General features: G+C 40.7%; 1 long non-coding RNA gene across 5 annotated transcripts in view; it reads left to right on the plus strand.

Annotated features, from left to right (window-relative positions):
• The window catches only part of LOC129143697 (uncharacterized), a 106,781-nt gene that overhangs the window by 10,650 nt on the left and 85,156 nt on the right, over positions 1-10,975 (plus strand). The window lies entirely within an intron of this gene.

Below are 10,975 nucleotides of genomic sequence, written 5' to 3' on the forward strand. Positions count from 1 at the left end.
ATTTGCTGATCCTGTGACCTTAGGCGTGTCACATAATCTCTCAGACAGCAGAACCTCTCTTGAAGGACTGTCATGGGTGTTAGTGATATTGTGTGCGAATGCCTGGCACACATTGAGTGATCGCTGAGATTTAGTGATTGCCAGCTTGTCTCAGGTGCCCAAACAACAAGATCCAGTGAAAATGCACATATCCTCCTTTGCCTGTATACCACATCGTTTTTAACCTTTGTACATGAATGACTCTAGTTAACGCTCATGCATTACAGATACAATCAGTTCTCTCCACCACACACACTGACTGTTTTGTTCCATTATTATCTAGCTACAAAATAATAATCTTTAACAAGAAATCCAAATATGTTAAGTAAGAGTGTGTGTGTTTGTGTGTTTGTGTGTGCGGGAGCGCACATGGGAGTTTTTACTGAAGATTTGTAGCATCATTGAAGAAGGTTCTCTCTGTGCCATGCTCCTCAGTCTACTAAAGACCCTTGTCTGGCACTTTTTATTTCCGGAGTATTTACTCTATCCACTAGGCTAAGATGGAATTAGAAAGTCCAAGTCTTTTTTTCAAGAAGAAAAATGTGGAATAAAAATTATGCAAGTTTCCTAGACTCAACTGAATGTTAAAAATGGACAATGATTCTTGCAGAAAGGAAATAATCTAATTGGACTGAAAGTATACTCAGCCATAAAAAACATTAAAATCACAGTTTTTTGCAGCAATATGGATGAAGCTGGAGGCCATTATCCTAAGAAAATTAATGCAGAAACAGAAAACCAAATATCACATGTCCTTGCTTGTAAGTGGGAGCTAAACATTGAGTACACATAGACACAAAGAGGGGAACGGTAGATACTGTGGCTTACTTGAAGGTGGAAAATGGGAGGAAGGTGAGGATCAGAAAACTACCTATTAGGTTCTATGCTTATTATCTGGATAATGAAATAATCTGTATAACAAACCCCAGTGACATGTAATTTATCCATGTAACAAACCTGTACATGTACCCTCTGAATCTAAAGTAAAAGTTGGAATTTAAAAAAGAATGCAAAAATCACAGCCTTAAACACAGGGCATCACAGTCTTACACTAAAACTACTTCTACAAGGACATCTGCCCAATAACTGCCTGTTCAACCCTGGACTGGCATCAACCTTGTTATTTCTCTCTATAGCCATGGATAATTATTTCAAAATGATTATGCTGCATTTTTTTTCTTTTAAAACCTTTGTCTTCCTTTATCTCCCTAAAACACACATGCTTTAGCATGGCATATGTATTCCCATTGAATTGCTTTATTTCCAAATAAATATATTTTCTTTAAAAAAATTTGTTCACAGAGGTGGAGTGCTCTGAATTGCCTTCTCTGTGGTGATGAGGGTGGAAGGATTCAAGATATTTATGACCCAGTGAGTTAATCAAAGCACATGGTTAGCTGGGTCATCAGCTTATGAAAAAGGTATCAGGAAAATTAAATTGGACTCTTCTCTGTGCTCTACCGCATGTTGGAGGTTAGATAAGGACTTTCTGAACTCTCAGAGATACCAATTAAAAAAATAAACCTGAGTCTGTTTTTGCTGGCTTGTAGTCTGACATTTCAACCTGAGAACTGTGATAGTTCCAGTATTTGTGAAACATAGTCTGAAGTGTTGAAGTCATTGGCACATCTATTGGAGTATGTTATGCTTTGGCTCTGTGACTCCACCCAAATCTTATCTCAAATTGTAATCCCCACCTGTTGAAGGAGGGAGTCGATTGGATTATAGGGGCGGTTTCCCCCATGCTGTTCTTATGGTGGTGTGAGTTCTCGTAAGAGCTGATGGTTTTGTGTGTTTGGAAGTTCCTCCTTCTCTCTTCTCTCTCCTGCCACCTTGTGAAGAAGGTGACTCTTTCTCCTTCCGCCATGATTGTAAGTTTCCCAAGGCTTCTCCAGCCATGTGGAATTGTGAGTTAGTTAAACCTCTTTCCTTTATGAATTACCTAGTCTCAGGCATTTCATAATTGCAGTGTGAAAATAGACTAATACAGTGAATTTATACCGGGAGAGGGGCACTTCTATAAAGATAACCTGAAAATGTGGAAGCAACTTTGGAACTGGTTAATGAGCAGAGGTTAGAACAGTTTGCAGGGCTCAGAGAAAGGCAGAAGATGTGGGAAAGTTTGGAACTTCCTGGAGACTTGTTGAATGGTTTTGATCAAAATGCTGATAGTGATGTGGACAATGAAGTCCAAGCTGAGGGGGTCTCAGATGGCGATGAAAAACTTCTTGGAAACTGGAGCATAGGTCGCTGTTGCTATGCTCTAGCAGATACTGGCGCCATTTTGCCCCCACCCTAGAGAGCTGTGGAACTTTGAACTTGAGAAAGATGATCTGAAATTGGAATTTATGTTTAGAAGGGAAGCAGAACATAAAAATTTAGAAAGTTTGCAGCCTGTGAGTCTTTCGTTTATAAATTACTCAGCCTTGGGTATTTCTTTATAGCAGTGTGAAAATGGACTAATACAGAGCTGCCATATTCATAGATTCTGAGAGGCCATATATAAGACATAACATTCTTCTCCTGGCCTCCAAGAAAGAAAATAAAAATAAGGCATTGCCAATTAATATTAACTCATTATCAGTTGCAAGGTGAATCTGAACTGTAGAGACATCAAAATGTGAAAAACATGCATCTTGGACTGGATGAATGACTGTAGTGTTAGCTTATACATTGCCACTTAAGCTATGAAAAGATCTCACTAAAAACTTACTTGAATGTAACCTCTCTGTTAAAATTTTGTAGATTCCGTTTAGTTCCTTAGGTCTACGTTTTTACCCACTCTGTAGCAAGTTGCAGGCAGATGGAAGCAGTGACTCTACTAGTTTGAATCTAAATGTTAGAAGAGGTGTCATTCACTGAATGCCCGTTGCCTGTGGGATTCCCTTCTCTCTCTTCTCCATCTAGAGCAAAGCCTCAATCCCTCTCCTTCCTGGGTTTTCTTTGGGACAACTGCAAATTCTTCAATTCTTTATTAAGCAGAGCCTTCTCATATTGTGTTTCCAGATTTCCAGAGCCAAGAACGAGCAGTTCAACAAAACAAAATTCCCCCATCTAGAAAAATTTCCCTTCCTTCCTTCCTCTCTTCCTCATTTCCTTCCTTCCTTCCTTCCTTGCTTCCTTCCTTCCCTTTCTCCCTCCCTTCCTCCATTCCCATCTCTCTCCCTCCCTCCTTCCCTCCCTCCCTCCTTCCCTCCCTCCCTCCTTCCCTCCCTCCCTCCTTTCTTCCTTTCTTCTCTCTCTTTTTCTGTTTTTCTATTTTTAAAAAGCCTATTTTCTTTTGAAGGCAGCACAGCAAGCATCTATTTTTAATTGTGCATGATCCTTGGGGCCTCATGCTTTAGCTGAAATATCTGATCTGCAATTTCTTCTAAAGCAAAAATTCAGAGCCTTTCACGAAGGAGATTTAGCTGAGCTGCTAAGACAACTTTTCCCTGATGTTACTGTCTATGTGTATGAATGCTGTGTATATATGTGTATAACACTACAATTATCAGAGAGGTCATCTATGCTCTCCTGGGGCTGAAAAGGCAAGGCTTTCCTGTATGTAGTGAGGAGAATTGTGTCTGAGGAGTAAGATCCTTGGTTGTTTTAAACTCCTTTTCTAAGCCAAATAGAAGATGCTTGCCTGGAAGACAGAAACTGGACTATAATGGGAGGTCCTTAAGTCAGGTAGAAGATTTGAATTTGGGCAGTTTTTGGCTTGACATCCTACTTGATAAATGCCACTAGCAGCTAACATGAATTAAGTACTTTCTGTGTGGGAGGCTTTGTGTTATGCAGGTAGAAGCAAATTTATATGTCACAAACCAGAAAATGGAGGCTCAAGGTCGTTAAGTAACTTTTCTCATGTGGAGAGAAATAATTATGATGATGATGACAGTGATCATTTTGGTCTTTGAAGACTGTTCTCTCATAATATAGTTTGGGTAGCTAAGAAGGCTTGGGACTCTTGGAAGGTTGTTGTGAAACAAATTTTGGCCCAATCCCAGAATAATAAACTACTTCGGGAGACCTGTGCAGCAAATTGAATCTCAGTGGTAATAGCTGCAGAGTGGAGAGGCTGCCCTGGCTTTCTCCCTGCTCCGCGAACTGTGAGTTGGAGAGAATCACATTGACTTTCTCATGAACCTTTTTAACACTTTAAATTTCACTTTCTCCTGCACAGCCTAGCATAGAACACACATAAATCCTTTCTTTTCTTTCACAACTATGGCATATCTTATAATTTAGCAACTGTAAAAATGAATAAGTACAATTAACAATGCAGAGCGAAAGACAGTAAGCTTATAACTGGTTATAAGTCAATTGAATCTCATTATTAAGGAACAAAATGATCCTAATTAATATCCCAGTTTTCTGGTCTCTCCATAAATCAGTAGGCCATTGCCTATCTAGCTACTTTGCATTTGCAGTTTTTAATATCATGACTTGATTCAGGGCTAGTTGGAGTCCCCTTTGTTCTTTCTTGACCTTTGTCTTCACATTGACATTAGTCAAGGGATTCTGTGGTGTGGCAGAAAAAGAGTAATGGGACAAAGTCAGATCCTTGGTCCTGGCCGAGCCCCTGCTGCAGACATCCATGTGGCCTTTGGGATCAGTCTTGGGAACTGACAGGGTCTGATGGCCAGGGGGCTTTTGGGAATAAGAATGAGGAGGAGTAGAGCTTGACTTTGACCTTGGAAAACAGCCTGTAGGTGGGCTTTTTAAAGATCTGACAAAGGAGGTGCAGCAGATTTGGGGCCAAAAAAATCACAATTTTGGGTTTCAGAACCTGAAGTTTCTGCAATTTTCATGTGCGAATGGATAATCAGCACTGGATCTTGGGAGACGTGTTTAGCAGGGCTCTTGGAGACAGATGAGGAAGAAAAGGTGATCTTGATAGAAGTTCCTGCTTAAGGCCTCTTACATTCTCATGCTGAAGCTGGATACATCACTTAAAAGGCTGAATAGTGTCACCTTCTGCAGTCACCTTTGCCTTCCAGAAAAGACTAAAATACACATTCAGCACAATAGCCCAAGTCTTGTCCCCAAGGATCTACATGTTGTACTACCTCCTTTTCTCCTGTCAGGGAAGATGGCCTGTTTGCTTAATCGGGAAATCTGTACCATTCGCTCATTTGCCTATAGACACTAAGCTTCAGGTAAGATGTTGCTATCTCTCTGATGTTTCTGTTACTTCTAAATATACCCAGCTATTGAAATGTGTGCCTATGGGGAAAACATGTGGGTTAAGAAGCACATATTATAGAAGACAAGTGTAAAGTCCAAAATGACTTAAGACAAAGTCGGGCAATTGATTTACGATTTGTCTGAATTATGTGTTAAGAGACTTAATAAGAACGTCAAACAGCTTTAAGGTGAAAGGGCTTTAGAAAAGGGCGAGGGCTGCCTTGCCTCCCCCAGCAATGCTGGTCTCACAGCTGTCTCCTACTGACTTCCCCACCTTTGGTAAAGACTTCATCATGATCATTAATGCCAGTAATGCCTTACACTTACAAAGCACTTCCTGTGATTTCCATGATTACATATTCCATAATAGTCATGGTAAGAAGACCTGGCAGGTCATTATTAATCTCATTTTACAGAGGGAGAAATTGAGGCCCAGAGAGATTCAGTGTTGCCCAAGGACAGGCATTCAGTAAGTGGCAAAACTGATATCAGTATTGTGACACCCCCTCCTCTGTACCCCAGGGCTGTTTTCCAAATTTGGGCCACATTCTTTCTTATTTGGATCATTATAATAGCTAGCTAAATGTGTCCCCATTTCTAGTCTTTTTCCTGTTTAATTTTTGATTTACACTGTAGTAGAATCGTCCTCCCATAACAAGGCTTAAATCATGTCTACTTTCGTCTTTAAAAATCTTTAATGTCTCTCCATAGCCTATCCACAAAAGCCCAACATCCTTCCAGTATGCTCAGGGCCTGTGATACTCTGTCTCAGACAGTGCACCCTGGATATTCTAGCACTGTTCTACCCGTCACTAGCCAGATCTACCCTCTACCTTCTCACATCTCCATGCATTTGCTTATGCTTTTCTTCATGAAGCACTTTTCCTTTGTTCTTCCATTATTTAAACCCTGCTCATCCTTGAAGGCTCACTTCAAATGCCCTTTCTTTCACAGAATCGTCCCAGATGGCTGCAGCCAAAATCAACAGCCCTTTTCTTTATTGCTGTACATCCTTATAGAACTTGTTTTACTATATTTTGTGTTACAGTTCAAGTGCCCAGGCCTGAACCACCCATCCTACACTTTCAGGTCTTTGAAGGATGTCAGGAATTTTGCCTTATTCTTCATTTTCACTCATGGTACATACTGAGCAAACATTTATTTAATGAATAAACTTGTTAAAAGAAAATGTCAATGTTCCAGGAAAGTCAACAAGCAAGGAAACATATTTAGAGTGTTTCTAGAAAAGCAGACCATTTGGGCTCTACAGAACAGTGATTCCCCAAATTACTTGTGTCCTTCAGGCATCTTTCTGGCTAGCTACATAAAAATTATCTGGACCACTTGTTGAAAATACTGAGTCCTGGGCTCTAACTCCAGAACTTTTTGTCTGGGAATATGAAACTTAGCACATTTCCCAGGTGAATTGTATGCTAACCCATGCTTAGGAACCACTGGTGTAAAATACTGTGAACCTCAAAAAAATTTGTTTAAGTTTACAGAGATACCTGTATATATATTAATTTAAAAATTTGTTTAAATTTACAGGGAAAGCTGTATATATGAAACAACATGATGTTTTGAAATATATGTACATTGTGGAAACAGTTAAATCTAGCTAATTCACAAATACTTGATCTCACATAGTTTTTTTTTTGTGTGTGGTGAGAACATTTAACATCCACTATCTTTGCATTTAAAAGAATCCAATATATTGTCATTCAATATAGTCACATGCTGTACAATGTATCTTTTGAACTTATTCCTTTTATCTATAATTACATATCCTTTGGCCAACATCTCATCTCCCTTCTGCCCTAACCACCTCAGACTCTCATAACCACTCTCCTACTCCCTACTTCTATGAGGTCAACATTTTTAGGTTCCACATAAATGAGATCATATAGTAGTGTTTTTTTTTTTTTTTTTTTTTTTTGCACCTGACTTATTTCACTTAGCATGATCCTGAAGGATGTTTTGATCTATAAAATTAGTCAAGTTGGCTGAAGTTGGGCTAAATTCATTCATGACACAGGGGACTCCTATTTTTAAACATTTCCCTTTGTCACAAATTTCTCAGGCTTACCAGTGAATTTCAGGAGTGTTTTGTGTCACTGCAGGAAGCATATCAGTAGCTTCCTGACTGGGGCAGGAGGGTGCTTTGATTTCGGTCTTCTTCCTGTTTTGACATTTTTTCTGTTTTCTGATACTCATCTAATCCTTTTGATTTCTTGTGACTTGTTGGTTTTTCACTGCTTATCATGTTTGCACATCCCTTTTTTAATCCTCAAAATACCCCTAAACTTCTTATTTGATGAACACATCTTCTTCCTACTGTATAAAGAATCATTATTTTTTCACTCTGGTTTCATATTCTTGCCTTTTCTGTTTGATCCATTGTTATCCAGGTCTTGGTATTTTTCTTGGCATCCAAACATTGTAGAGCCAACTGTATGAACCCTCATCTGAATATATTCAGAGTAAGTTCTGCTGAGACCATTGCTTCATAATATTAAATACTTTACCTCAGAGGTAGATAGAGCAATCTGTCAGGGTAGATATCTATGGGTGTTTTGCCTACTCACGATACTAGTGTTATAAATTGTGTTTTCCTGCTATTAAAAAAAATATATGTATCCCTTGCTGATATGATTTGGATTTGTGTCCCTGCCCAAATATCATGCCGAATGGTAATCCCCAGTGTTGGAGGAGAGGCCTGGTGGGAGATGATTGGATCATGGGGCCAGTTTCTAATGGTTTAGCACCGTCCCTCAAGTGCTGTCCAGTGAGAGAGTTCTCCCAGGATCTGCTTGTTTAAAAGTGTGTTGGACCCTCCCTGCCTCTCTTTCTCCTGCTCCAGCCGTGTAGGATATGTCTGCTTCCCCTTCGCCTTCTGCCATGACTGTAAGTTTCCTGAGGCCTCCCCAACCATGCTTCCTGTGCAGCCTGCAGAACCATGAGTCAATTAAACCTCTTCTCTTCATAAATTACCCAGTCTCAGGTAATTCTTTGTAGCAATGCAAGAAGGAACTAATACACTTCCTTTTATATACTTAATAAGATTGACCATGAAGGATCATCGGCACTATAAAAAGTACAAAAATAGCATCAAGAACTGCAACTCCTTTTATTATTAGCATTTCTATCAGTGTTATTACTGGTACTACTATTACCATACATTATTTATAATCTACTACTATAAATATTTCTGCTTCAGCTGGCCCATGTGCCATTCTGATGTTACCCCACTGCCTGTTACCTTGCAATGGTTTGCCTTGGACATCTTCTCCTCTGGGTTGCTGCATCTCCTACCCCTCCACTTTATCTCCAGAGGACTCAATCACCCCGAGATGGAGCAGGAACCCCTCTTGGGTATCTGCCAGACACCCACCTCCCAGCAAGCATGGAAATGAAGGAAAATCTGAGTTTTTTTCAAGGGAAATTTCAAGTACCTAGTTACCCCTGAGAAGTAAATGCAACTTGATAAGCGAGAAGGTAATAGTAGCTTAAAACAATAGCCAAGGAAGTTGGAGTCATGGGATGTGTGGTTCCCTATAGAAACCAAAGTTCACATCTTAACATATGTCCCTGAGTTGTTTTTTAAAAACCTGAACTGCTACCAACCGGGTCTGCTGCACGTAGACCTCAGATCAGAAGGAAATGAAGACTGAACTCTGATCACATTTCTTTGTTTTAAATTTCTTCTTGAGGGGCCTGGAGGAACTTCCTAGGCCAGAGCTAACATTCTTTTCTTCCTATCCCAAATTTTTAGACAAAGGTTTGCCTCCTGAACCAATTGCAAATTAGAAAACCTTCAAACCCACCTATGACCTATGGACCCCCTGACTTCCCCTCTCAAGATGTTTTGTCTTCTTACAAAACCAATGTATTTCCTCCATGTCTTGATTTATGACTTTTCCTGTAACCTCTGCCTCTCTGCCTTTACAAACTCTTGCCTGTTAGCCATGTGGGAGTTTTGTTCTTAAGCAGGAGCTGCCTGATTCTTCTTGGAGCCCTTTCTCCTGCTGCAAACCTTGGTGCAGATGTTTGTCCTCACTGTTCTGGGTGAGCAGAGCCCAGTTCGGTTTGGTTACAACCGTCTCCTGCTCCTTGGATTCTCATAGTTCTTATGCTAGTTTGAGAGATACTTCAACTTTCTTTTCCTTATTTTGGGGATTTTCAGGGCTAGGTTTGTGAAGGGAGGGAGCCAGCAATCTTTGCTACTTTTCTATCTTGTCAGGATCTAAATACCAGGATTCCTCCCATGGTTTTATAAATGAAAACCACATGGGAGGGGAACTGATGTTTATTGCAGACCTCTTCTTGCGGAGGAGGAGGTTTAAGCACCATAATAATGACAATGATGATGATGACAATGCCTCCTCCTCCCCCACCAGATATAAAACACTGTATTCACTCCATGCCAAATCCTCACTACAATTCATGCAAGGGAGGTAACATTATTGTTTTCTTGCCCATGGGAATGCTGAAGGTCTGAGAGGTTAGGTAACTGGTTCAAGGACACAGAGCAGAGAAGTGGCAGAAACTAGCTGCAATCTTCTGCTGCAACAATCAGACTGTTGTCCTTTCTCCTGCTCTGCTTGGGAGTCCTCTGGGTATGAAATGCTGCACTCAAGGCATAGAGTGAGCCGGTGACAACCCTGCCACCAAGCCCAGCCTGGTGGCTCTGGATCCTCTGCTGTCTTTGCCACCTGTTCGACCCTCATGCCCTGTTCTCTTCCTATTCGATGTCCAAGGTTATCAACCAGTCCTTGAAATATGGTCTGGAAGCTATTGAGTGGAAAAATACCATGAGAACCTAGGAAGGAAAAAAAAAGTGAAGAGGAGAGACAAATACCCTATTTATCCCTCTTGACTTCATTACAAAAGATCTGCAAAGCTCACACAAAAAAATCAACCTGCAAATCATGTTATGGTTAATAAAGCAGTAAATTAAGCCTTCCTGGCTCTACCTGCAGTATCCTGAAGGTAGTCACAGTGCCCTTTCTGTTTCATTTTAGGGCCCAGTACAAAAGGTTTTCACCTTAGCATAATTAACTTTTTATCATTAAGATTCTGAAAAATTGAATTGTGTTGGACACAGGTCACCGTAATGAGAATTTAATGGCGACGTATTACAATGCTAGCTAAGCTTTGAGTATGTGCTAAAGGCATCACATTGCTACTGACCTATGCAAATTTCCATCTCAGTGGCCCTTATTTTTCCCCACTGTGGCATCCAGCCCCCCCCCCCCACTTTCTCCTCATCTCCTTAAACAATGATTCCCTCATTTTCATATTAATTGCATCACTTAACTGAGATAATGCTCCCTCTGAAATGAGCAAAGGGATGAATCACTGAAACGGGCCATTATTCTTTTTGCTTAACCAATTTCACAGGCCCCGCACAAAGCACTGCCTTCATTTGGCTTCCTATAATTGCTTATCATTAGGCCCAGCCACCCCACGAAGTACCTTTTTATTTATTTAAGTCTCATCTCTGATGGATGGAAAATGAGTCGCTTGCATATCTGAGAAGCCCAGGCTGTTCTGTGACCAGGCAAGGCGGTGGTGGAATACCCAGGAGAACTTTGATGGCAGAATATCAAGGAGAAGCCACACCGGTCGGTGGCTTCACCTGTTCCCCTTTCCCATGGAGATTCCACTGCCATCAGGTGGTCCAGGGGCATCCAGCAGCAGCTGCATCAGCTCCCCAAGGCTGAGAGGAGAGAGGGCTTAATTCAGGGGATGATGGCAGCTTGGT

This window comes from Pan troglodytes, chromosome 3, assembly GCF_028858775.2.
Source record: "Pan troglodytes isolate AG18354 chromosome 3, NHGRI_mPanTro3-v2.0_pri, whole genome shotgun sequence".
Lineage (NCBI taxonomy): Eukaryota > Metazoa > Chordata > Mammalia > Primates > Hominidae > Pan > Pan troglodytes.